The sequence below is a fragment of the Eptesicus fuscus genome, chromosome 21 (assembly GCF_027574615.1).
Source record: "Eptesicus fuscus isolate TK198812 chromosome 21, DD_ASM_mEF_20220401, whole genome shotgun sequence".
Lineage (NCBI taxonomy): Eukaryota > Metazoa > Chordata > Mammalia > Chiroptera > Vespertilionidae > Eptesicus > Eptesicus fuscus.
In genome coordinates, this window is record NC_072493.1 from 94,421 (window position 1) to 120,735 (window position 26,315).

Below are 26,315 nucleotides of genomic sequence, written 5' to 3' on the forward strand. Positions count from 1 at the left end.
AGCATTTTACTGTGTTTCAGTAGTTTAGAAAACTGGTTTGAAATGGACTTGACATGCATTTTCCTCATTTAAAATGGGAAGCAGCTCCAGGGAGCATTCCCTGCACGGCCGTGGGTCTCCGGAGGGGCTCCTGGCGGTCGGAGGGAGGTCTCAGTGCAGACGTGCGCGCACCTGCGGGCCCAGCACTGCGGCGTGCACTGTGGGCTGTGGTTCATCAGCTGCTTTAAGGAAACAGCTAGAGAATCTGAGAATGTATTAAGTGAGGAGGATAAGAATAAGAGGTCCTTCGGATTGAATGTTACCCATTTCCTCTCAACTGGAGAATTCCAGCTGAAAGTGTTGCAGAAGACCAAGAAGACCAAGGACGCTTCTGAGGAAGTTGGAGGGACACTGTTTAATAACACCAGCGGACTCAGGGAACAGCCTTCCAAATCTGAGTGAAGGAACACGCATGGGGCCCTCCCTTATATCTCCCTCCCTGTGCTCTTTGTCCCACAAGCATGGGTCATGCTTCCGGTCCTTTTCTCGGGCCTTGCAAGAAGGCCCCCAGGTGTTGGGGGTCTCCAGGCCTGTCTGGTGGTCTGGCCCGGCGTCAGAGTTAGGAGCCCTCCCTCTGGGCAGTGCACTGTCCACAGTCCAATGGCCTCTGTAACCGGTTCTGCAAGACCAGTATCTGGGAAAGAGGTAGTGGCTTAATTATAGGTCATCAGGAATGTACACTGAGCTTACTAGCCTGGATTCAGATCACTAGCCCCAAATATCAGGGCTCCATTGGAATTAGCCCTTTTTGCCTCCTCAAGAGTAAGGGGAGAGCACGTGAAACCGCGAGGGCTCGCGAACAGGCAGTGTGTCTGGCGGGGCCCGGGCCTCAGGAATGAACAGTCAGGCCGAGCCGCGCTCAGGGATTCCTGCTTGTTCTTCACGGCGAGGCGAGCATCACATACCACCCCCCTCACCTCCCAAAGCTGGGTCCCGGGCGGAGGGGGTGTGGGGAAGAGTGTCTACCTTCCTGCCTTCACAGTATCTGCTGGAGTTTTCCAACATAGAACACCAGAGCAAGCTCTGCCTAGCTACCACACGTCATGTGACACGACATCTCTGAGGTCATTTCAAATTGGGAATGCAGCCAGCTCTGCGGTTTGCTTACTCGGGTTCAAGAGCCTCACAGCTGAATCTCTATTAAGTTTGGCAGGATTCTAAAAACTCATGAAAGGCAACTGGAAAAACTCTGTCCAATCCATCTGCTCAAACTGTTTACTGATAGGAACAGCACACACATGCCTCATGTTTCCGATAATCCACAGAACGCCTCTGGGGTGCTGTCACTGTTCAGACTGAAAGGTGATGTTGGTCATTACAGAGTATTAATGAGAAAAGTCAGTGAAATCATAGCGCGCTCACTTGGACCAAATTTAGAACCACGGCCAGAATGAAAAACATGCTTGTGCATGTACAAGAACACTTAGAAACTCTTATTTGAAACAATTAAACATTTCTGCAAGGCAGGGGCCTTTGGAGAAGACACTGTTTGATTTTTACTTAAGTTTTTAAATGTGTATTATTGTGAAATATAAACAGAAAAGTCAGAAAAAACAGAAAACACGTAAGTACTATTTAAGGAGTAACAACGTGAACACCGCACTGCCGCCTGATGAAGAAAGCTCTCCAGAGGCCACCTCTGAGGAGTCCTTTTCCTGAAGCATTTTTATATCTTCCTGTCGTTTCATCGTCTAAGACAATAGGGCACTTTTGCCTGTTCCTAAAATTTATAACAGTACATATGTATGTCTGCATTTTTTACATTTGGTCTGCTCACTTAACACTGTCGGATACGTCCATGCTGTTACCCACAGCAGCAGTTAATCCGTTTTTTGTTGACTAATATTCCATTATCTGGACATGCCATAATTCATATATTTGGCTGCTGGTGGATGCTCGGGCTGTTTTCCGTATTTGGTCATTCTAAACAGCGCGCTGGTGCACATCTGTGTACACGTCTCCTGTGTACACGTGCACCGGCTCCTCCAGACTGCGGCGGTCGCCAGCCGGTGGTCCGTGAGGTCCGGAAGGTTGGTGACCGCTGGTTTAAGGAGACCTTTGGAGCGGCGGTCGCCACCCGGCCGCCTGCACCTTCAGCTGTGACAGGACACTGCTTCCTTACGGGGCAGCACCAACTTCCGTGGTCACAGTGTGTGAGCGTCCGCACTGCTGTGGATCCGACCGGGGCTCGCTTCTCTGACTTCAACTCCTGCCTCTCGGGCAGGTAAAGCACAGTATCATACCGAGTTCTTAATGTGAATCTTTTTCTGATTATTAAACAGATTCTCTTTGCCTTTACTTATTGGCTACTTGGACTTCTCCTTTTGGAATATTTATTCTCCTGACCATTTTCCTACGGGATTGCTTTCCCCGTTAAATTGCAGACGTTCCTTCTGTTCTCTGGATACCACTTCTTCCTGAGTTATGAGTATAAAGATCTTCTCCCTCCTGTTTTTTGCCTTTTTATTATTTTCTTGGTATCTTTTGATGAATACAAATTTCTATTTTTTATGCAAATTTATCAACACTTTCCTTTATGGTTCATGTCTTTTGTGTCCCTTTCTTGCCCAGACAAAACCTCCAAGTCAAGATATTTCTCTCTGTTATCTTCTTTTTTTTTTTTTATTAACTCAAAACGTATTAAAGATCTAACATAAGAACCAAAACTAACACTCCCAGGAGAAAACACGGGGGGAAGCTGCTGACATCGCACGCGGCCGTGATTGGTTTCTTCGCCGGAGCACCCAAAGCACAAGCACGGGGACCGCAGGGGACACTGAGACCACATCAAACTGACGAACCCCCTGCAGCCGAGGCCTACGTCACCTTCCAGAGTCCGCTTTCTCTTTCTACATGTAGGTGACCGGGAATTAATTTTGTGTTTGTGACAGGAGGTAAGGTCAAGTTTCATTCTCTGAAAATAAGGATATTCAATCACAAAATAAACACCCCTTTTCCCCACATCCACATAAGCAAGTGCCTCCCACGTGGTGCACGAAGCGTCCCATTTGGGCAGGACAACGTATGAGTTCCATTCTGCCCCGTTCGTCTTTTTCTCCACCTTTGTATCTAAGTTACTGCAGCTCTGCAATAAGTCTGATGTCTGGTAGAGCAAACCCTCCCATCATCTTCTTTTTAAACAGTGTCTTAGCATTATTGGGTCACTGAAAGTCCATATTTTAATTTTAGAATCTCCATTTCAACTCCCACACAATAGAATTTTAATTCGCAACGTAAAGGATTTTAATAGGGCTCTCTCGTTCTCTGCCATCGGTGCGTGAAGCTGCCTCTTCCCACCATGTTTTCTCGCAAGACTTTCAGAATCAAGCGTTTCCCGGCCAAGAAACAAAAGCAGAATCGGCCCATTGCCCAGTGGATTCGGATGAGAGCTGGTAGTGCAGTCGGTACAACTCCCAGAGACCCTGGAGCAGCAGCAGGCTGGGCCGATGAGGACGTGCACTCGAGAGGCTCACACGTGTGCGTGCGTGCGTGCGTGCGTGTGTGTGCGCGCGTGCGTGCGTGCGTGTGTGTGTGTGTGTGTGTGTGTGTGTGTGTGTACCGGTTGCCTGCCTCCGACCCTACCACTGAGAAGATCACTGCCATCTGGACAGCTGGGCGTGTGTCACGGGATTTTACTGGGAAAGGGCATTTCTCTGTGTTAATAGTTTTCTGTACTAGTATTCTGGTTCAGTAATAAATATGTGAGACTTTTAAAAAAGGAATTTTAATTGGGACTGCACTGAACCTATGAATCAGTTGGGGAAGAAAAGAAGTATTTACTATAGTGAGTTTTCCAATCCATGAGCATGGTAGTTTTACTTCTAGATACTAAATACTTTGATATTATGAATACAATTGATTTTATTTACTATCCTGGTATCTAGTAACCTCGTTAAACTTATTAGTTTTATGCTAGCTATACATTTTTTGTAGGTACAATTTTTCAGATTAAGGAAATTTCATTGGGTTCCTAGTTTCCTATTACGAAGTGATTTGATACTGATCTTACTAAATGCTTTTGCTGCATTTTCTGAGATGACCATATGCTTTCTTTGCTTCTTTGAATATGATGTAAAAAGCTATGACTGATTTTCCAATGTTAAGCTAATCTTAAATACCTTGAATAAACCCAACGTTGTTGGGATACATTATTCCTTTTATACACTGCATGATTTGGTTTGCAAGAACTTTATTTAGAAATTCTGAATCCAAGTTTATGAGTTAGTCTAGCGTTTAATTTTCTTTTCTCCAGTCTCAGTACAATGTCTGCAGCTTCACTATTTTCCCTGCTTGGGTTTCATTGGGCTTCTTGAAACTGTGGGCAAGTTCTAAATGACAGCCACTGCAAATACTTTTCTGCCCTATTATCTTCTTCTTAGCCCTTCTGAACAATTTTACACAAACTAGGCCTTTTCACTCTATATTAATGCCTCTTAGAATCTTTTCTGTATTTTCCAACCTTCTTTTCTCCACGTTTCAGTCTGAATTCTTTCATTTTTTTTGAATTTTCTTTTCTTTTATTTTTTTTTTATTTTACTCAGGTGACACTGGTTTACAACATTATGTAACTTTCAGGTGTACAACACTATAATCCAACAGTGTATTACACTGCACTCACCTCCAAAAGCCCAGTTTCCACCTGTTACTACATAACTGACCTCCTTTACCCATTCTGGCTTCCTTCTTACGGCTACCTTACAGCTCACGATTCCTCTCTTCAGCTGGTTTATTCTACTGTTATCTCACATACCTTTTTCTTAATTTTGATTACAAAATGTTCAGTTTTCAGATTTCTGTTTTCTTTCAAATGTTCTATCGCTTAAGAAAAAGTGAATACTGCCCTAGCCGGTTTGGCTCAGTGGATAGAGGGTCAGCCTACAAACTGAAAAGTCCCAGGTTCGATTCTGGTCAAGGGCACATGCCCAGGATGTGAGCTCGGTCCCCAGTGGGGGACTTGCAGAAGGCAGGCGATCCATGATTCTCCCTCACATGGATGTTTCTATCTATCTCTCTCCCTCTTCCTTCCTCTCTGAAATCAATAAAAATATACATTTTTTAAAAAGTGAATACTTATATTCTTGAACTTATTAAGCAGAGTTCTGAGACCTGTTGGTCAGTTCTTATTGGTATTTTATCCTCGACGTCTTGTCCCGTGATAGGCCTAACTGCCTGTCTCTGTCGAACACTGTCTCTGAAAACTGGTGTGAGACAAGCTGATGTTCCCTTCCTCCGAGTGGAGCTCCCAGGTGCTTCTGCTGCGCAGCTGCAACATCAGGAACTCAAGGTCCCTTCACCCTTCATTCCCACTCAGCCGCTGGGTGATGTGAGGTGAGCGGCAGTCTGTGCAGTGACTGGCACCTTCCTGTCTAACCTCTCTCCTGGCACCATCCTGTCACACAGGAACGCAAATCTTAGAGTTTATGCTATAATCCCTGGACTCCAACCTTTCCCCACCAATACAACCACGTCCACAATCATGTCCGAGGTGCTCTTCAGCTTCTTACCCCCCACTTTGGGATCACCGATCGTACTCAGCCCTGAAAAGCCATCCTCGCAGATCTTGGCCCAGGGATTCTGCACAGCCTAGTCAGCCATTCAGTTCTAGCTGGATTTGGTCTGGCTCAGTGGTCGGCAAACTCATTCGTCAACAGAGCCAAATACCAACAGTACAACGATTGAAATTTCTTTTGAGAGCCAAATTTTTTAAACTTAAACTTCTTCTAACGCCACTTCTTCAAAATAGACTTGCCCAGACCGTGGTATTTTGTGGAAGAGCCACACTCAAGGGGCCAAAGAGCCACATGTGGCTCGCGAGCCGAGGTTTGCCGACCACGGGTCTAGCTGGATTAATGCATATCAGTGGGAGGACTGTTCTGAATTACCTACTCAGTTACTACTAGTAGGTCCATAATGATAGGTACTTTAAGTTTATCTTTTATTTCCTTTTTTAAATTTTTTTATTAAGGTATTATATGTGTACATACCTTACCATTGTCCCCCCGCCACCCCACTTCCATACATGCCCTCACCCCCCAGAGTTTTTCATCCATTGGTTATGCTTATATGCATGCATACAAGTCCTTCGGTTGATCTCTTTTCTCCCCCACCTCTCCCTAACTTTCCCCCTGTAATTTGACAGTCTGTTTGATGCTTTACAGTCTCTGTATCTATCTTTTTGTTCATCAGTTTATAATGTTCTTTATTATCGATAAATAAGTGAGATCATGTGGTATTTTTCTTTCATTGACTGGCTTATTTCACTTAGCATAATGTTCTCCAATTCCATCCAGGTTGCTGCAAATGATGAGAATTCCTTCTTTTTTATGGCAGCATAGTATTCCATTGTATAGATGTACCACAGTTTTCTGATCCACTCATCTGCTGATGGGCACTTGGGCTGTTTCCAGATCTTAGCTATTGTAAATTGTGCTGCTATGAACATAGGGGTGCATATATCCTTTATGATTGGTGTTTCTAGTTTCTTTGGATATATTCCCAGGAGTGGGATTACTGGGTCAAATGGGAGTTCCATTTTCAGTTTTTTGAGGAAACTCCATACTGTTCTCCACAGTGGCTGCACCAGTCTGCATTCCCACCAGCAGTGCACAAGGGATCCTTTTTCTCCGCATCCTCGCCAACACTTGTCGTTTGTTGCTTTGTTGATGATAGCCATTCTGACAGGTGTGAGATGGCACCGCATTGTCATTTGATTTGCATCTCTCGGATAATAAGTGACGTTGAGCATGTTTTCATGTGTCTCTTGGCCTTCTGTATGTCCTCTTTTGAAAAGATTCTATTTAGGTCCGTTGCCCATTTTTTTATTGGATCATTTATCTTCCTTTTATTAAGTTGCATAAGCTGCCTCTAGATGTTGGAGATTAAACCTTTATCAGTGATAGCATTTGCAAATATGTTCTCCCATGCAGTGGGCTTTCTTGTTGTTTTGTTGATGGTTTCTTTTGCTGTAAAAAAGCTTTTTATTTTGATGTAGTCCCGTTCATTAATTTTCTCTTTAGCTTGCATTGCCCTAGGGGCAGTGTCAGTGAAGAAGTTATTTTGGAATATGTCTGAGATTTTGTTGCCTGTGGATTCCTCTAGTATTTTTATGGTTTCCCGTCTTATGTTTAAGTCCTGTATCCATTTTGAGTTTATTTTTGTGTATGGTGTAAGTTGGTGGTCTAGTTTCATTTTTTTGCATGTGTCTGTCCAATTTTCCCAACACCATTTATTGAAGAAACTGTCTTGACTCCATTGTATGTTCATGAACTGGGAGCTAAGTACAGACATTCCAGGGTCACTAAGGGCCAGCTTTTTGCTTAATTCATGGGGAACGCCCTTCCCTGAGGCTAGGTACCTTCTCCCTGCCTTTCAGGGTATGGAATTTGGAAGTTTGGGGTGTTTTCTACCTCTTCGGACCCTCCAATACATTCCCCTGGCTCTACCAGCTTTTACACTTGACCACTTGCAGCTGTTGACCTGGCAGCAAACCTTGGCTTACGTGAGGATTTCTGGCTGTTCACTGGCACAAGCCCAACCACTGGGCCTTCTTACCACTTCAGGCTGTCCACGTGTCCCCTCCCCTTGAGGACGTCAGCACTCTCAGTTGGTCCCCAGCCCCAAACCCTTAACCACCTGAACGCTTTGGGCTGTCCACTTGGCCCTCCCTTCGTCATGACTTCAGCACTTCCTGCAGGTTCCAAGTCTCCAAACCCTTAACCCCCTAGCATTTCTAGCTCTCCACATGTCCCCTCTCCTTGAGGACTTGACTTCAGCACTTTCAGCCGGTCCCCAGCCTCAAACCCTTAACCACCTGAACTCTTAGGGCTGTCCACGTGGCCCCTCCCTCATCATGACTTCAGCACTTCCTGCAGGTTCCAGGGCTCCAAACCCTTAACCACCTTAGCACTTGGAGCTTTCCACGTGTCCCCTCCGCCTTGATGACGTCAGCACTTCCAGGCGGTGCTCGATCCCAAAGCCCTTGTCCACCGGAGCACTTCCTTATGTTCACCTGGGACAGACCATAACCTTGGTCACCTCAGCACTTTCAGCACTCCACCTGCCCCCCCCCCATTGATAATAGTATAAGGTGACCAGATTTTAACATTGGTAAAGCGGGACACCATTCACCAGGGGAGGGAGGGGGGGTTCTTGATTAAAAATTTGGTCTATATGGAGCAACAAAAATTTTCATAGAACGCAAAAATAGTATTGTAATATATTTTTTTAAATTTACAAATATAATAAATAAAAAATTATGTATAGTATTATTTTATTCTTTGGCATATTTCTCATTTGAGTGAATTTTTTTTAGTAGATTGCTGTCGTTGTTTAAAAGGTCATGAATTTGCCGTAACCTAAGTCGTAAGTGTCACTTTCAAGGCCGGCGCTAGACTTTTTGCCGCCACTATAAAATATAAATAATACGAGTACTGTCTGCTAAATTCAAGAAAATTGATGTATTTATGAAATAAATAAATAAATTACTTACCTAAATTATCTGAATACCTGATTTGTAATGACATCACTTGTTTAACTAGCTTACTAGCACGCAGTACGATGTGTATCGTCTGAGAGACAGTTACAAAATGTTTTCGTCGTTGCCAATCCCCAAAAATGCCATTGTTCATTAAGTCCAAACAATGGTGGTCAAATTCTAACAACTGATCAACAATGCGAACTTTGATAAGCAGTTCTCGATAATCAGTTCTCAACAATTATTTGTTATTATTAAAGTTTAACATTATAAAATTAACAAAAATAATATAAAACTCATATCCTGGCTAAATAGCCACATGGCCGCCGAAAACCGTATATTCCCTTCCCGTTCTCCCGCCGTTCCCTAGCTTGTCGTGCATTCTTTCCAAAAATCGGGACTTTTTTAAAACGCCGCGGGACGCGGGACAAATTGTTAAAAATCAGGACTGTCCCGCCAAAAGCGGGACGTCTGGTCACCTTATAATAGGAACACTTTAAGTATTTCACTGGGACCCAACCCTTGTTCACGTGACTATTTCTGGCTGTTCCCCAGGCCCTTGTACGCCTGACCAATGAGCCACACTGGCCGGCAACATACCTCCTAAGAAAATGGGTGACTGCCCAATCTCTGGAAGTTGGCTTCAGGGCCTAACACCCTGAGCCCAGGTCACCTTATGCTCACAGACTGCCTTATCCCCGGTGGGGAGAGTGTCAAGCATGGGGCCTCCAGCATTGCTTTATGACAATCAGAGGCGTACATGAGCACAAGGACACCCCATGCTCCCCAACATAGGAGCATCTCGTTCCGGACTGACCTGTGATGCAGACAGCCCTGCCTGTGAACTTTGAAATCCAGGACAAAGCAGTGTTGAGGCTCTGACAACCCTTTCCATACTGGGAGCAAAGTCCAGTTGTTCCAGGGTCACTTATGGCCAGCTTTTTGCTTAATTCATGGGGAACGCCCTTCCCTGAGGCTAGGTACCTTCTCCCTGCCTTTCAGGGTATGGAATTTGGAAGTTTGGGGTGTTTTCTACCTCTTCGGACCCTCCAATACATTCCCCTGGCTCTACCAGCTTTTACACTTGACCACTTGCAGCTGTTGACCTGGCAGCAAACCTTGGCTTACGTGAGGATTTCTGGCTGTTCACTGGCACAAGCCCAACCACTGGGCCTTCTTACCACTTCTGGCTGTCCACATGTCCCCTCCCCTTGAGGACGTCAGCACTCTCAGTTGGTCCCCGGCCCCAAACCCTTAACCACCTGAACTCTTAGGGCTGTCCAAGTGGCCCCTCCCCCATCATGACATCAGCTCTTCCGGCAGGTTCCAGGGCTCCAAACCCTTAGCCACCTTAGCACTTCGGGCCCTCCATGTGTTCCATACCCCTTGATGACGTCAGCAATTCCGGTTGCTACCTAATCCCCAAGCCCTTGTCCACCAGAGCACTTCCCTCTGTTCACAAGCCCCCTGCCAATTGCTGATATGATCAGTTTAACTGCTCACCTTTCCCCAACCCTTGTTCACATGACTATTTCTCACTGTTTCTCAGGCCCTTGTTGGCCTCACCAATGAGCTCACTGCCTGGTTATTTAGCTCCTAAGAAGAGGGTGACTTCCCAAACTCTGGAAGTTGGCTTAAGGGCCTAACATCCAGAGTTCCAGGTGACCTTCTGCTCAACGACTGCCTCTTCCCCGTTGGGAGGGTGGCAAGTAGGGAGCCGCCAGCACTCCTTTAAGACAATCCTGGGAGTCCATGAGCCCAGGGATCCCCCATGTTCACCAACAAGGGGGCATCTCACCCTGTGTGCCCTGCGACTCAGACAGCCTTTCCTATGGGCTTTGAAATCCAGGAAACAGCAGTGTTGACACCCTGAAAACCCTTACCATACTGGGAGCAAAGACCTGCCCCCTCCATGGTCACTTAAATTTCATTACGAACAGAGGGCCAGCTTTTTGCTTAATTCCTAGGGAACGTCCTTACCTTTCACATCTCTTTGAATACAAATTCTTAGTATTTCAACAGTGCACTGAAGGTATTAAGGTTCTACACACGTATTCCAAGTGTTTCAGACACATTCCTAGACATTTCCCTGGTCTGTCATGTTAGCTGTGAGAGTTTTAACATTTTCATACAGGTATGTGAGCCCTAAGAAAATGAGTGTTTAAGTGTTTAACAAACCTTCTTTATTTTTATTTTTTTTTAATATTTTTTTATTGAGGTATTATATGTGTACATATCTTACCATTACCCCCCCCACCCCACACCCACACATGCCCTCCCCCCCCAGAGTTTTGCGTCCATTGTTTATGCTTATATGCATGCATACAAGTCCTTCGTTTGATTATATAACTCCCCCACCTCTCCCTAACTTTCCCCCTGTAATTTGAAAGTCTGTTTGATGCTTTACTGTCTCTGTATCTATCTTTTTGTTCACCACTTTATAATGTTCTTTACTATCCCTAAATGAGTGAGATCATGTGGTATTTTTCTTTCATTGACTGGCTTATTTCACTTAGCATAATGTTCTCCAATTCCATCCAGGTTGCTGCAAATGATGAGAATTCCTTCTTTTTTATGGCAGCATAGTATTCCATTGTGTAGATGTACCACAGTTTTCCGATCCAGTCATCTGCTGATGGGCACCTAGGCTGTTTCCAAATCTTAGCTATTGTAAATTGTGCTGCTATGAACATAATGGTGCATATATCCTTTCTGATTGGTGTTTCTAGTTTCTTCAGATATATTCCCAGGAGTGGGATTACTGGGTCAAATGGGAGTTCCATTTTCAGTTTTTTGAGGAAACTCCATACTGTTCTCCACAGTGGCTGCACCAGTCTGCATTCCCACCAGCAGTGCACGAGGGTTCCTTTTTCTCCACATCCTCGCCAACACTTGTCGTTTGTTGATTTGTTGATGATAGCCATTCTGACAGGTGTGAGATAGTACCTCATTGTTGTTTTGATTTGCATCTCTCGGATAATAAGTGACTTTGAACATGTTTTCATGTGTCTCTTGGCTTTCCTTCTGTCTTCTTTTGAAAATATTCTGTTTAGGTCTGTTGCCCATTTTTTTATTGGATCATTTATCTTCCTCTTATTAAGTTGCATAAGCTGCCTGTAGATGTTGGAGATTAAACCTTTATCAGTGATAGGATTTGCAAATATGTTTTCCCATGCAGTGGGCTTTCTTGTTGTTTTGTTGATTGTTTCTTTTGCTGTAAAAAAGCTTTTTATTTTGATGTAGTCCCATTTGTTAATTTTCTCTTTAGCTTCCATTGCCCTAAGGGCAGTGTCAGTGAAGAAGTTCTTTTGGCATATGTCTGAGATTTTGTTGCCTGTGGATTCCTCTAGTATTTTTATGGTTTCCCATCTTATGTTTAAGTCCTGTATCCATTTTGAGTTTATTTTTGTGTATGGTGTAAGTTGGTGATCTAGTTTCATTTTTTTGCATGTATCTGTCCAGTTTTCCCAACACCATTTATTGAAGAGACTGTCTTGACTCCATTGTATGTTCATGCCTCCTTTGTCAAATATTAATTGAGCATAGTGGTTTGGGTCGATATCTGGGTTCTCTATTCTGTTCCATTGATCAATATGTCTGTTCTTGTGCCAGTACCAGGCTGTTTTGAGAACAGTGGCTTTGTAATACAGCTTGAAATCTGGTATTGAGATCCCACCTACTTTATTCTTCTTTCTCAGGATTGCTGTGGCTATTCAAGGTCTTTTTTTATTCCAGATGAATTTTTGGAGAGTTCATTCTAGGTCTGTGAAATATGCTGTTGGTATTTTGATGGGGAGTGCATTGAATCTGTAGATTGCTTTGGGTAGTATGGACATTTTAATGATGTTGATTCTACCAATCCATGAACATGGTATGTTCTTCCATCTGTTTACCTCTTCCTCTATCTCTTTTTTCAGTGTCCTGTAGTTTTCTGCATATAGGTCTTTTACCTCCTTAGTTAAGTTTATTCCTAGGTATCTTAATTTTTTTGGTGCGATGGTAAATGGGATTGCTTTTTTAGTCTCTCTTTCTGTTAGTTCATTATTGGTGTATAGAAAAGCCATAGATTTCTTGGTGTTAATTTTGTATCCCGCTACATTGCCGAATTCATTTATTAAGTCTATTAGTTTTTTTTATGGAATCTTTTGAGTTTTTTATGTACAATATCATGTCATCTGCAAATAAGGACAGCTTCACTTCTTCTTTTCCAATTTGGATGCCTCTTATTTCTTCTTCTTGCCTAATTGCGATAGCTAATACTTCCAGTACTATGTCAAACAGGAGTGGTGAGAGTGGGCATCCCTGTCTTGTTCCTGTTCTTAGGGGAAATGGTTTTAGTTTTTGCCCATTGAGTATGATGTTTGCTGTGGGTTTATCATATATAGCTTTTATTATGTTGAGGTATGAGCCTTCTATTCCCACCTTGTGAGAGTTTTTATCAAGAAAGGGTGTTGGATTTTGTCAAATGCTTTTTCTGCATCTATTGATATGACTATGTGATTTTTATCTCTCAGTTTGTTTATGTGATGTATCACGTTTATTGATTTGCGGATATTGTACCATCCTTGCATTCCTGGGATAAATCCTACTTGGTCATGGTGTATGATCTTTCTGATGTACTGCTGGAGCCGATTTGCTAGAATTTTGTTGAGGATTTTGGCATCTATGTTCATGAGGGATATTGGCCTGTAATTCTCTTTCATTGAGTTGTCTTTATCTGGTTTTGGTATTAGGGTGATGCTGGCTTCATAGAAGGAGCCTGGAAGTGTTCCTTCCTCTTGAATTTTTTGGAATAGTCTGAGGAGGATAGGTTTTAGTTCTTCCTTGAAAGTTTGGTAAAACTCTCCTGTGAAGCCGTCTGGCCCCGGGCTTTTGTTTGCCGGAAGCTTTTTGATGACTGCTTCAATTTCTTCCATAGTTACTGGCATGTTGAGCTGTTTAGATTCTTCCTGATTGAGTTTTGGAAGGTTGTATTTTTCTAGGAATATGTCGATTTCCTCTAGGTTGTCCAGTTTGTTGGAATAGAGTTGTTCATAGTATTTTGTAACAATCCTTTGTATTTCGTCGGGGTCTGTTGTTATTTCACCTCTTTCATTTCTGATTTTGTTTATTTGGGTCCTCTCTCTTTGCTTCTTGGTGAGCCTGGCTAGAGGTCCATCAATCTTGTTTATCCTTTCAAAGAACCAGCTCTTGGTTTTGTTGATCTTTTGTATTGTTTCTTTGGTCTCTATGTCGTTTATCTCAGCTCTGATCTTTATTATTTCTTTCCTTTTGCTTACACTGGGCTTATCTTGTTGCTCTCTCTCTAACTCTTTGAGTTGTTGGGTTAGGTAATTTATTACCATTGTTTCTTGTTTTTTACAGTAGGCCTGTAGAGCTATGAACTTCCCTCTCAGGACTGCTTTCGCTGTGTCCCATAGATTTTGGATTGTTGTGTTTTCATTGTCATTTGTTGCCATGATGTTTTTTATTTCTTCCTTGATGTCTTTGGTAACCCAGTCATGGTTTAATAGCATGCTGTTTAGTCTCCAAGTGTTTGATTTCTTTGGGTTGTTTTTATTGTAGTTGATTTCCAGTTTTATGCCACTGTGATCTGAGAAGATACTTGAGATGATTTCTATCTTCTTGAACTTGGAGAGACTTTGCCTATGTCCTAACATGTGGTCTATCTTTGAAAATAACCCATGTGCACTTGAGAAGAATGTATATTCTGTGGCTTTGGGGTGAAATGTTCTGAAGATGTCGATTAATTCCATCTGTTCTAGTGAGTCATTTAGGATTGATGTTCCTTTGCTGATTTTTTGTTTAGAGGATTTGTCCAATGGTGATAGTGGGGTATTGAAGTCTCCTACTATGATTGTATTGCTGTCAATCTCTCCTTTGATATCTTCCAGGAGTTTTTTAATGTATCTTGGTGCTCCTGTATTGGGTGCATATATGTTTACCAGAGTTATTTCTTCTTGTTGGATTGCTCCCTTTAGTATTATGAAGTGGCCTTCATTATCTCTTGTTATGTCCTTCACTTTGAGATCTAATTTGTCAGATATAAGTATTGCTACCCCAGCTTTTTTTTCATTTCCATTCGCCTGGAAAACCTTTTTCCATCCCTTTACTCTCAGTCTGTATGCATCCTTTTTTTTGAGGTGGGTTTCCTGTAGACAGCAGATATATGGGTTTTGTTTGCGTATCCAGTCTGTTACCCTATGTCTTTTGATTGGGGCATTCAATCCATTTACATTTAAAGTTATTATTGATAGGTACTTATTTGACGCCATTTTTATTCTATACCCCTGTGTTCCTTCTTTGCTTCCTATTTCTTTCTTTCTTTTTTTTTTTTTTTTACAGCAGACCCTTTAGCATTTCTTTCATTGCTGGTTTGGTGGTGATAAACTCCCTTAGTCCTTTTTTGTCTGTGAAGCTCCTGATTTCACCTTCAATTTTGATTAATAGCCTTGCTGGGTACAGTATTCTTGGATTTAGACCCTTCCTTTGCATGACTTTGTATATTTCATTCCATTCCCTTCTGGCCTGATGAGTTTCTGTTGAGAAATCAGTTGCTAGTCTGATGGGGGTTCCTTTGTATGTAACTGTCTGTCTCTCTCTGGCCGCTTTTAAGATTCTTACTTTGTCATTGGTGTTTGCCATCTTAATTATAATGTGCCTTGGCGTCGGTCTTTTGGGGTTCATTTTGCTTAGAACTCTGTGAGCTTCTTGAATTTGTGTGGGTTTTTTCTTCCCTATATCAGGGAAGTTTTCTGTTATTATTTCTTCAAACAGGTTTTCTATTCCTTGCTCAGTTTCCTTTCCTTCTGGCACCCCTATTATCCTGATGTTGTTTTGTTTTGTATTGTCCCGAAGTTCCCTTAGGCTCTCCTCAATCTTTCTAGTTTTTGTTTCTAGAAGCTGTTGTAATTGGGTATTTTTTTCCATCTTGTCTTCTAGCTCACTTATGCGGTCCTCTGCTTCTTCTAGTCTACTCTTGATGCTTTCTATTGAGTTCTTTACAGCAGCGATGTCATTTTTCATTTCTTCTTGGTTCTTCATTTCTTCTTGGTTCTTACTCATATTGTCGAATTTGTCTTCCATCCTTTTCAGCCACTTTATGACCATTTCTCTGAATTCTTTCTCTGATAGGTTGTTTGCCTCTAAATCGTTTACTTCCTTTTCTGGTGATGCCTGCTTCTCTTTCCTGTGAGGGCTATTTCGTTGTCTCCTCATGGTCTCTCTTCTCCGGATGTCTGGTTATATAGATTTCTCTCTCTGGCATTGATTTAAAGGTATAAAATACAACACAACCAGGCACAACAGACAAGGCACTAAACAGAATTGTATTCACGATATTAATAACCTCCAATAAAGGTAACCACCAGAGAAAGACAAATTAGGGAATAGGAGTGGAAGAGGGAGAGTAAAAAGAAAGAACAACAAAAAACAAAAACAAAGAGTGTGAATCTGAACTTGGGAAAAGAGCAGAAAGAAAGAAAGGAAAAAGAAAAAGAAAAAAAAAAGAAAAGAAAAATAAAGTAAGAGAGACAAGAACGATACTAAGAGAGAAAAGGGGAACAAACTATATATATGGGGAGTAAACTCCACTAGAACAACCACTATTCCCAGCAAATTCCAGCAACATGAGCCTGGAGATTAATACAAACTGCAACACCAGCTAATATCAAGTGAGGCAAGGGAAAACAAAAGTAAAAAACAAACAAAACAAAGCAAACAAAAGAACCAACCAAACCAACAAAAAGAATAATCAAAACAATCTCATAAAAAAGCATAAAAATTCAATCTAATCAACATTCAAGCAAACAACAACAAAAGGCCAGGGAGTAAAATAATTTTTTTAAGGTAGCGTAGAGAGAGGTTTGTATGGATTTGGAGCAGGGGGTTGGGAATTAGATATATAAGTAGGGTGAAGTTTTAGCAGAGAGTAAACTGAAAAAGTAGGGAAAATCTAAAGCCAGAAAGGATTAAGATAAACTGGGGACCAAAAGGGGAAAGGTTAGGAGGAGAGTGATGGCATAATGTTAGCTTTGAGATAGGGTAAAACGATTGTAAGAGAAAGATGCAAATCGAATGTAGGACACTAATCCAAAAATAAAAGAAAGAGAAAATCAAATGACATTTTTTAAAAAAGTAAAATAATAGTAATAATAGTGCTGATCGAAAATAAAAATGTAATAATTAAAAAGGTGAAAATCGAGTGAGGAAAAAGAAAAAAAATTAGTTTTTTAAGTAAAAGATGCAAAAAATGAAAATAAAAAATATGAGAATAAAAAATTAAAAAAATTGAAAAAAGAATTGAAAATTAAAAAATTGGAAGACTAAAATGTGCAGTAGCGGCTGTCATTCACTTCCTCTATTATTCTGTTTGGTACGCCTGATTCCCAGTCTGGGCGGTATTTCAGTTCAGCTTCATTCCAGGGCTCCTCAGTGTTGGAAGCCAGTCCTGCTTTTTAAGCCGGCCTTGTCTTAATTTCTCGTATTTATTTTTGATTACACCAGAGACAATTAGCGTTTCAGCCCCTGGGTGGCAGTGTTTCTGAATTGACTTCCGGGCCTCTCTAGCTCTTTTTTTTTTTTTTTTCCCCTCTATGGCACTCACTACAGGTTTGTGGAGGTGTGCGCCTCAGAGCTGCCTCTCTGATGGTCACACCCAGCCCTGGTCCCCAGGTTCCGAAAAAACACCTTCCCCCTGCAGTCTTTCAGGGCCCCTCCACCTGGGTTTTTCTATGTATTGGGCTTAGCAATCAGAGTCGGAATGAGCCCAAGTGTGCAGACAGTGGGTCTGTGCGCCAGACTGAGGATACTGCACTCCTTTGAAAATTCTTAGTCTGACCCTCCTCGTCAGATTAAAATGAGTTGCTTTCAAGAGGTCACTTCTGTTAGCAGCTCAGAAGACCCCCCTCCACATTCACGGATCACGGCAGTTCCAACTGCCGCCGATTTTTCTAGGCACAGACCTCCCGGTTTCTGCCGGTCCTGCGGCTGCCGCGCTTCCCTCACCCACCGCGGGGATTAGAAACCGCACCTTATTTCAGGCGAAATCTGACCTTTCCGTGGTGCAGTGAAGAGTTCCTTTGAATCCGAATGTTTGCGCTGATAGGGGACCGGTGGTCTGGTGATCGCAGCAGTTCAGTGTTTGCAGTTGTCGCAGAAAGTCAGGTTTCCAATAAAATCCTCCTTTCCTTGCAAGATGGCGAGGCGCCCGGTGAGCCCGCAGCTCCGGGAGGGGACCCCTTAACAAACCTTCTTTAAACAACGCTAACTAATTTAAACTGAATTATAAATGTAACCAGTATCCAACTGAGTTCTCGGCTCTTATAACAAGATTTCCCAGTGACTAAAGAGTTTCCTTATGATATTAAAGCTCTTTGAACATGTATTCCTAGTATATGAAGCACATTTTTAAATATTTCCCTAGTCTATCATTGTGAATTCTCACTGTTTGATTAACTTTTGTTCAGTGATTCATGCTCATTCACAGTGAATTCCAAATGATTATACACCATAACCATAAACTTAACCCTAACACTAAACCTAACCCTAGCACTAACCCTAACCTTAACCTAAGCTCTAACCCTAGCCTTAACCTGAACCCTAACCCTAACCTTAACTCTAACCGTAACCTTAATCCTAGACATAGCCCTAAACCTAACCCTATCCCTATCCCAGGCCCTAGCCCTAAACCTAACACTTACCCTAACCCTAGTCCTAGCACTAACCCTAACCATAACCCTAACCATAACCTAACCCTAGCCCTAGCACTAACCCTAGCCCTCGCCCAAACCATAATCCTAGCCTTAACCCTAACCCTAACCCTAGCCTTAACCCTAAACATAAACCTAGCCCTAACCGTAAACCTAACCCTAACCCTAACCCTAAACTGTCAAATCAGCTGTATGAAAATAACTTAAGGTATCTGAGCTCTATGAAAATAAATGTTTAAATGTTAAACCAACCTTCTTTCAAAATCGCCAACCCATTTAGACAAAATTTTAAACAGCTTGTTTCACTTTTGTCCAGTGATTCAGCTCATTCATTGTGAATTTCAAATGATTATACACCATAACCCTAACCTTAAACATAACCCTAACCCTAAACCTAGGACTAACCCTAGCCCTAGCCCTAGCCCTGACCCTAAACCTAACCCTAACCCTAGTCCTAACCCTAAATCTAACAATAGCCCTAACCGTAGCTCTAGCCCTAACTGTAACCCTAACCTTAACCCTAACACTAACCATAACCCTAACCATAACCATAACCCTAACCATAACCATAACTGTCATATCAGCTGAATGAAAATAACTTCTTAGGGTATCTGAGCCTTATGAAAATGAATGTTTAAATGTTTAACCAACCTTCTTTCAAAAACGCCAACTCATTGAGACTTAATTATAAATGTAACCAGTATCCAACTCAGTTTTCTACTCTTTGAACACGATTTCCCAGAGGTTAAACAGAAATATCTGATACTATGGCTCTATGAACAGGTATACCTAGTGTTTCAAGTACATTCCTGAATATTACCGTAGTCTATCATTGTGAATTCTCAGTGTTGGATTGTCTTTTGTCCAGTGATTTAGGCTTATTCATTGTAAATTCCACTTGTTTTTACAGCGTTTTTCCATATATACCAGCTCTTATCACTTTTGTCCAGTGTTTTAAGCTCCTTCATTGTGAATTATAAGTGTATATACAGTGATTTTCCTTATATTCCAGCTCTTTTAACATCAGTGATTAATATTTGAAATCCTATCCTACCTTTCACAGCTCTTGGAATGCAAATTCTAAGTATTTCAACAGTGCACTAGAAGTATTAAGGTTCTACAAACGTATGCCAAGTGTTTCAGACACATTCCTAGACATTTCCCTGGTCTGTCATTTTTAGCTGTGAGAGTTTTAACATTTTCATACAGGTATCTGAGCCCTATGAAAATGGATGTTTAAATGTTTAACCAACCTTCTTTCAAAAACGCCAACTCATTTAGACTAAATTATAAATGTAACCAGTATCCAACTCAGTTCTCAGCTCTTTGGACACGATATCTCAGTAACTAAACTTAACAGTTTCCTTCATATATTAAAGGTCTTTGAACATGTATTCCTAGAATATGAAGCACATTTTTAAATATTCTCCTAGTCTATCACTGTGAGTTCTCATTGTTTGATTCACATTTGACCAGTGATTCTAGCTCATTCATTGTGAATTCCAAGTATTTATACAGCCTTTTCCCATATATAACAGCTCTTCAAATGTAAATTATTACTACTTTGAACACTAGAATAACTATCATTTTGATTCCTAAGAGTTTTGAATACTTTCATACTGTTATATCAGGTATGTGATAATGAACTTTTAAGTGCTTAACCAAAATTAATCCAAAACCACCAAATAATTTTGACGAAATAATAAATGTAAACAGTATCGCACTCACTTCTCAGCTCTTTGAACACAATTTCTCAGTGAATAAATCATGTCCTTCAGATATTAAAGCTCTTTGAACATGTATTCCTAGTGTATGAAACACATTCCTAAATATTTCCCTAGTCTAACATTGTGAAATCTCAGTGTTTGATTCACATTTGCCCATTGATTCAAGCTAATTCATTGTTAATTACAAGTGTTCATGTAGCATTTTCCACATATAGCAGCTCTTTTCATTATTGTCCACCTATTCAAGCTCATTCGTTGTAAATTCCAGATGATTTTACACCATCACCCTAACCTTAACCTTAAACCTAACCATAATCCTAGCCCCAAACTTTTCGCTAACCTTAGCTCCAACCCTAGCCTTAAGTCTAACCCTAGCCCTACCCCTAGCCCTAACCCTAACCATAACCCTAACCCTAACCCTAAACCTAAACCTAACCCTAATACTAGCCCTATCCCTTACCCTAGCCCTAGCCCTAGTCTTAACCCTAACCTTTACCTTAACCCTAACCCTAACCCTAACCTAATCTTAATCCTAACCCTAACCCTAATACTAGCCCTATCCCTTACCCTAGCCCTAGCCCTAGTCTTAACCCTAACCTTTACCTTAACCCTAACCCTAACCCTAACCTAATCTTAACCCTAAACCTAATCCTAATTATAACCCTAACCCTAATGCTAGCCCTATTCCTAACCATAGCCCTAGCCCTAGCCTTAACCCTAACCCTAACCCTAGTCCTAAACCTACACCTAATCCTAACCCTATCACTAGGTCTAACCATTATCCCAACCCTAATCCTAACCCTAGTCCTAGCCCTAACCCTAACCCTAACCCTAACCCTAACCCTAACCCTAACGTTAACCCTAGCCCTAGCCCCAACCCTAGCCCTAATTCTAACACCAACCCTAACCCTATCCCTAACCCTAAACCTAACCCTAACCCTAAAGTGTCATATCAGATGTCTGAAAAATAACTTTTTATGCTATCTGAGCCTAACAAAAATGAATGTTTAAATTTTAACCAACCTTCTTTCAAAAACACCAACTTATTGAGACCAAATTATAAATGTAATCAGTAACCAAATCAGTTCTCTACTCTTTGAACACGATTTCCCAGAGGTTAAACAGTGTCCATCAGATATTACAGCTCTATGATCAGGTATACCTAGTGTTTCAAGTACATTCCTGAATATTGCCCTAGTCTATCATTGTGAATTCTCGGTGTTGGATTGTCTTTTTTCCAGTGATTCTGGCTTATTCATTGTACAGCTTTTTTTCCCCATATAAACCAGCACTTTTCACTTTTGCCCACTGATTCAACCTCCTTCATGGTGAATTCCAAGTGTTTATACAGTGTTTTCCCATATACACCAGCTCTTTTCCCTTTTGTCCAGTGTTTCAAGCTCCTTCATTGTGAATTACAAGTGTATATACAGCGTTATTCCTTATATAGAAGCTCTTTTAACGTGAGTGATTACTCTTTTAAAGACTATCCTACTTTTCACAGCTCTTGGAATGCAAATTATCAGTATTTACACAGTGCACTAGAGGTACTAAGGTTCTACAAACATATCCCACGTGTTTCAGACACATTCCTAAACATTTCCCTGGTCTGTCCTTTTTAGTTGTAAGTTTTAACATTTTCATACAGGTATTCTGAGCCCTATGAAAATGGATGTTTAAATGTTTAACCAACTTTCTTTCAAAAATGCCAACTCATTTAGACTAAATTTTAAATAAAACCAGTATGAAACCCAATTCTCAGCTCTTTGAACACGATTTCCCATTGACTAAATTGTGTCCTTTAGATATTAAAGTTCTTTGAACATGTATTCCTAGAGTATGAAGCACATTCCTAAATATTTCCCTAGTCTATCATTGTGAATTCTCAGTGTTTGATTGACTTTTATCCAGTAATTCAAGTTCATTCATTGTGAATTGCAAGTGCTTTTACAGCTTTTGTCCATATATAGCAACTCTTTTCACATTCGTCCAGTGATTCAATCTCATTCATTGTGAATTCCAAATGATTACACACCATAAACGTAATCTTAACCCTAACCCTAACCATAGCCCTAACCCAAACCCTAATCTTAACCTTAGTTCTAACTCTAGCCTTAACACAAACCCAGCTCTATCCCTAGCCCTAATCCTAACCCTATCCTTAACACTAGCCCTAGACCGAGCCCTAACCCTAAGCTTAACTCTAACCCTAACCCTAATGTTAGCCATATCCCTAACCCTAAGCTTAAAACTAACCCTAATCGTAGCCCTAACTCTAAACCTAGTCTTAGCCATCACCTTAAACATAACCCTAACCCTAGCCCTAACACTAAAGCTAACCCTAACCCTAGTCTTAGCCAAAGCCTTAACCCTAACCCTAACCCTAGCCTTAACCCTAAACCTAACCCTAACCCTAGCCTTAAACCTAACGCTAACCCTAGCCCTAGCTCTATCCCTAACCCTAACCCTAGCCCTAGCCCTAGCTCTAACCCTAACCCTAACCCTAACCCTAGCCCTAGCCCTAGCCCAAACCCTAACCCTAACCCTAAGCCTAACCCTAGCCCTCATCCTAATCCTTTCCCTAGCCTGTTATTGTCAACTAGAGGCCCGGTGCACGAAATTCGTGCACTGGGGGGAGGGGGGCAGGGGGGGTGTGCCCCTCAGCCCAATCTGCACCCTCTTCAATCTGGGACCCCTCAGGGGATGTCCAACTTCCAGCAGTCGGACATCCCTCTCACAATCCGGAACCGCTGGCTCCTAACCACTCACCTGCCTGCCTGCCTGATTGTCCCTAACCCCACTGCCTGCCTGCCTGCTCGTCCCTACCTTGATCTCCTGCCAGCCTGATTGCCCCTACCTTGCCCTCCCCTATCAGCCTGATCACCCCAAACTGCCTGTGCCTTGGCCCCCCATCTGGCCTCCCTCTGGAGGCACCACCCCCATAACCCCAATGCTGCTGCCACTGCAGCTGATTATGGCTGCCTGAGCCTTGGCCTTTGTAGCCACTGCGGCTTTGTCTGGAAAGATGTCCGGAAGACAACCACTCTAATTAGCATATTACCCTTTTATTAGTATAGATTTGGGGACCATTACAACCACGCAGAACTTGGAGAAAACACATGGCCCTGGTCAGTTTGGCTTAATGGAGAGAGCATCGGCGAGTCCAGGTTTGATTCTGATCAGGGGCACACATGCCTGGGTTTCGGGCTCAATCCCCAGTAGGGGGCCTGTGGGCGGCAGCTGATCAGTGATTCTTTTTTTTTTTTAATATATTTTATTGATTTTTCACAGAGAGGAAGGGAGAGGGATAGAGAGCTAGAAACATCGATGAGAGAGAAACATCGACCAGCTGCTTCCTGCACACCCCCCACCGGGGTATGTGCCAGCAACCAATGTACATGCCCTTAACCGGAATGGAACCTGGGACCTTCCAGTCCGCAGACCGACGCTTTATCCACTGAGCCAAACCGGTTTCGGCTGATCAGTGATTCTTATCATTGATGTTTCTATCTCTCTCTCTCTCTCTCCCTTTCTGAAATTTTAAAAATATATATATATTTTAAAGAAAACACATGATCTTCACTTTGGGCTTTGTCATCTTACAATATCCTTTGTGCAGTGTTTTAACTTCCCTCAACTTTCCTTTACCCACCTTTAAAGTGCAATCTATTTTGGGGAAGATGATCAGGAAAGTGATTCCAGTGGGTAGAAGTTTTTTTTGGAGGGGATGGGTCATGAAGATATTTAAAAATTGAGCATGGTGATGGTTGTACCACTCTGAATTTACTTTAAAAAACCAGTTCATTGTACACTTTAGGTGACATGTACAGTATATGGGTTATATCTCAACAAAGCTGTTCTTTTATTTCTTTTTAAATAAAGACCAGTCTTATAATCAGTTGCAGATGTTTTCAGAGGCCCCTCAAGATTTGCTTACCATGTCCCAAATCACGGCTGTGATTCCCAGTTGCCTCCAGTCCTGGTGGATCTGGATGGTGTGGTTTGCAAAGGAGAAGGTGGCAAGAGGCTTATGGAATTTCGGCAACCCCATCCCCCCGGTCTCCTCATAGGGCACCAGGGCCATTCCCACTGTGCCAGCTCTGCTCCCTTTAACCTGTTGGGCAAAAGAATCCTGCGTGCTCTGGCCAGAAAGTGCATTCTTTCTTAGGTGGCCCGGATGCTTTTTTTAAGGTCGTTTTATGGATTCAAAAGAATAAACAGAGATGTGGAAAGCTTTTGTCAAAATCCTTTTACATGGTTCTTCCAGTCTCATGGGAAATGAGATGTGTCTCTGAATTCATCCCAAAGTGTGTCTTTGGGCAAAAGCACCCAGAACGGCACAACTCCTGCAGAATGCCCCACACACTTTGCTGTCAGGACTCAGGGGGGCTTGAGGGTGAGCGAGGCGGCGGTGCCAGCACAGGACCTGGGAGAAGGTAGCGCTTTCTACACTGCCCAGGCCACGTGGACTACAGCAGTACCCGCCCAGGTGGGCAGGGTGTTTCTGCTGTTTTGTTTTGGTCTGGCCTCCACCCCGTCAGCCACGGACCTCTGCCTGCACTGAGACTGAATGGTTTGATGGCCCTACTTTTTGGTGGACAGTGGATGCACTCCCAGAGACTGGTAGTTAGACTCTGGCGGCTTCTGAGTCCCTTGCGGGGAGAGCCCGGCCCTAGGTCAAGAACAGACTCAGGCGTCCTTGGCCAGGAGGCCTCCTTGGGCTAGGGGCCGCCACAGTTTGAAGGCTGGCCATGACCCCAATCCTGGCAGGGGTCTCCTCTGGGGTGCTGGCAGGCCTGGGCTAGGGCTGCGGGAGGTTTGGAGGCCGGTCACTCCCCCGATCCTGGCGGGGGTCTCCTCTGGGGCGCTGGCAGGCCTGGGCTCTGGCGCCGCAAAGGGAGAGGTTCCTGAACCTGCTTCCCACACACCTAGGCTAGGATACATCTTGTAGGAGGCGGCTTCAATGCCGGGGGTCGGTGACCAGATCCTCCGGAGCCTCGCTTTCTGGACTGCAGTCCCATGTCTCCCAGTGCCCCAGCCTCGGATGCGCCCCCGCAGTTGCCCCCACCACCAGCCACCTCAGCGCAGGCCAAAGCAGCTGAAGCTAGCCTCTTGGAAGCCAGGCCACCACACCCACCACCTCTAGTAGCTCTCTGCTGCTCGCTCTCTGTGTCCTGTCCACTGGGGTGGGGGAGTGCTCCCAGCCCAGAGGCCCTCCCTCCCTCGGCAGCCTGGCTTGGGAAGCTGGCCTCATGCAGCATCCCCACTGGGCCACTATGGGTGCAACGCGGACCCCACGGAGGCCAACCTGGAGAACGCGGACCGGAGCTCTGCATCCAGCTGCTGCAGATGCCCTCATTGGTCAACTACCTCCCGATCCTTCCACGGGCCCCATTGATCCCTCTCAGCACCAGCCATTTAGGCCAGGGTGGCGATCGCCCAGGGACCCCCGCCACGGGAGCGGCTGGCTGGGCCCGGCCACGCCCCCCCGGGTGGCGATCGCCCCCGGGACCCCGGCGGAGCGCCGGGCTCGGCCAGGACACGCCCCCCCGGGTGGCGATGGCCCCCGGGACCCCCGCTGAGCGCCGGGCTCGGCCCGGACAGGACCCCCCAGGTGGCGATCGCCCTGCGGACCCCCGGAACTAACAGGATTGTGCGCAGCCATCTTGGTCTTCCCAACGGCCAGATAGGCCACCTGGAGTCCCGCCCCCAGCCTCTGCCAGGCCAAATCATGGGCATAGCGGAGGTGCGGTCAATTTGCATGTTTCTCTATTATAAGGTAGGATTCTCAGTATTGGATTGTCTTTTCTACAGTGATTCAGACTCATTCATTGTGAATACCACGTGGTTTTATAGCCTTTTTCCATATACACCAGCTCTTTTCACTTTTGTCCAGTGTTTCAAGCTCCTTCATTGTGAATTCCAAGTGTTTATACAGCGTTTTTCCATATATACCAGCTCTTATAATTTGAGTGATTACTATTTTGAAAACTATACTACCTTTCACAACTCTTAGCATACAAATTCTCAGTATTTATACAATGCATTAGAGGTACAAAGGTTCTACAAATATATCCTAAGTGTTTCAGACATGTTCCTAGACATTTCCCTGGTCTGTCATTTTAGCTGTGAGAGTTTTAACATTTTCATACAGGTATCTGAGCCCTATGAAAATGAATGTTTAAATGTTTAACCAACCTTCTTTCAAAAATGCCAGCTCATTTAGACTAAATTTTAAATATAACCAGTATGAAACCCAGTTCTCAGTTCTTTGAACACGGTATCCCAGTGGTTTAACAGTTTCCTTCAGATATTAAAGCTCTTTGGACATGTATTTATAGTATATGAAGCACATTTTAAAATATT

General features: G+C 43.1%; 1 long non-coding RNA gene across 1 annotated transcript; it reads right to left on the minus strand.

Annotated features, from left to right (window-relative positions):
* Positions 1–622: 622 nt before the first annotated feature.
* LOC129147801 (uncharacterized) lies at positions 623–9,776 on the minus strand. The gene is made up of 3 exons (XR_008555012.1): positions 9,694–9,776; positions 7,938–8,047; positions 623–673 (listed from the first exon to the last, which is right to left on the minus strand). It is a non-coding gene; the product is annotated as an uncharacterized LOC129147801 (long non-coding RNA).
* Positions 9,777–26,315: the final 16,539 nt, after the last annotated feature.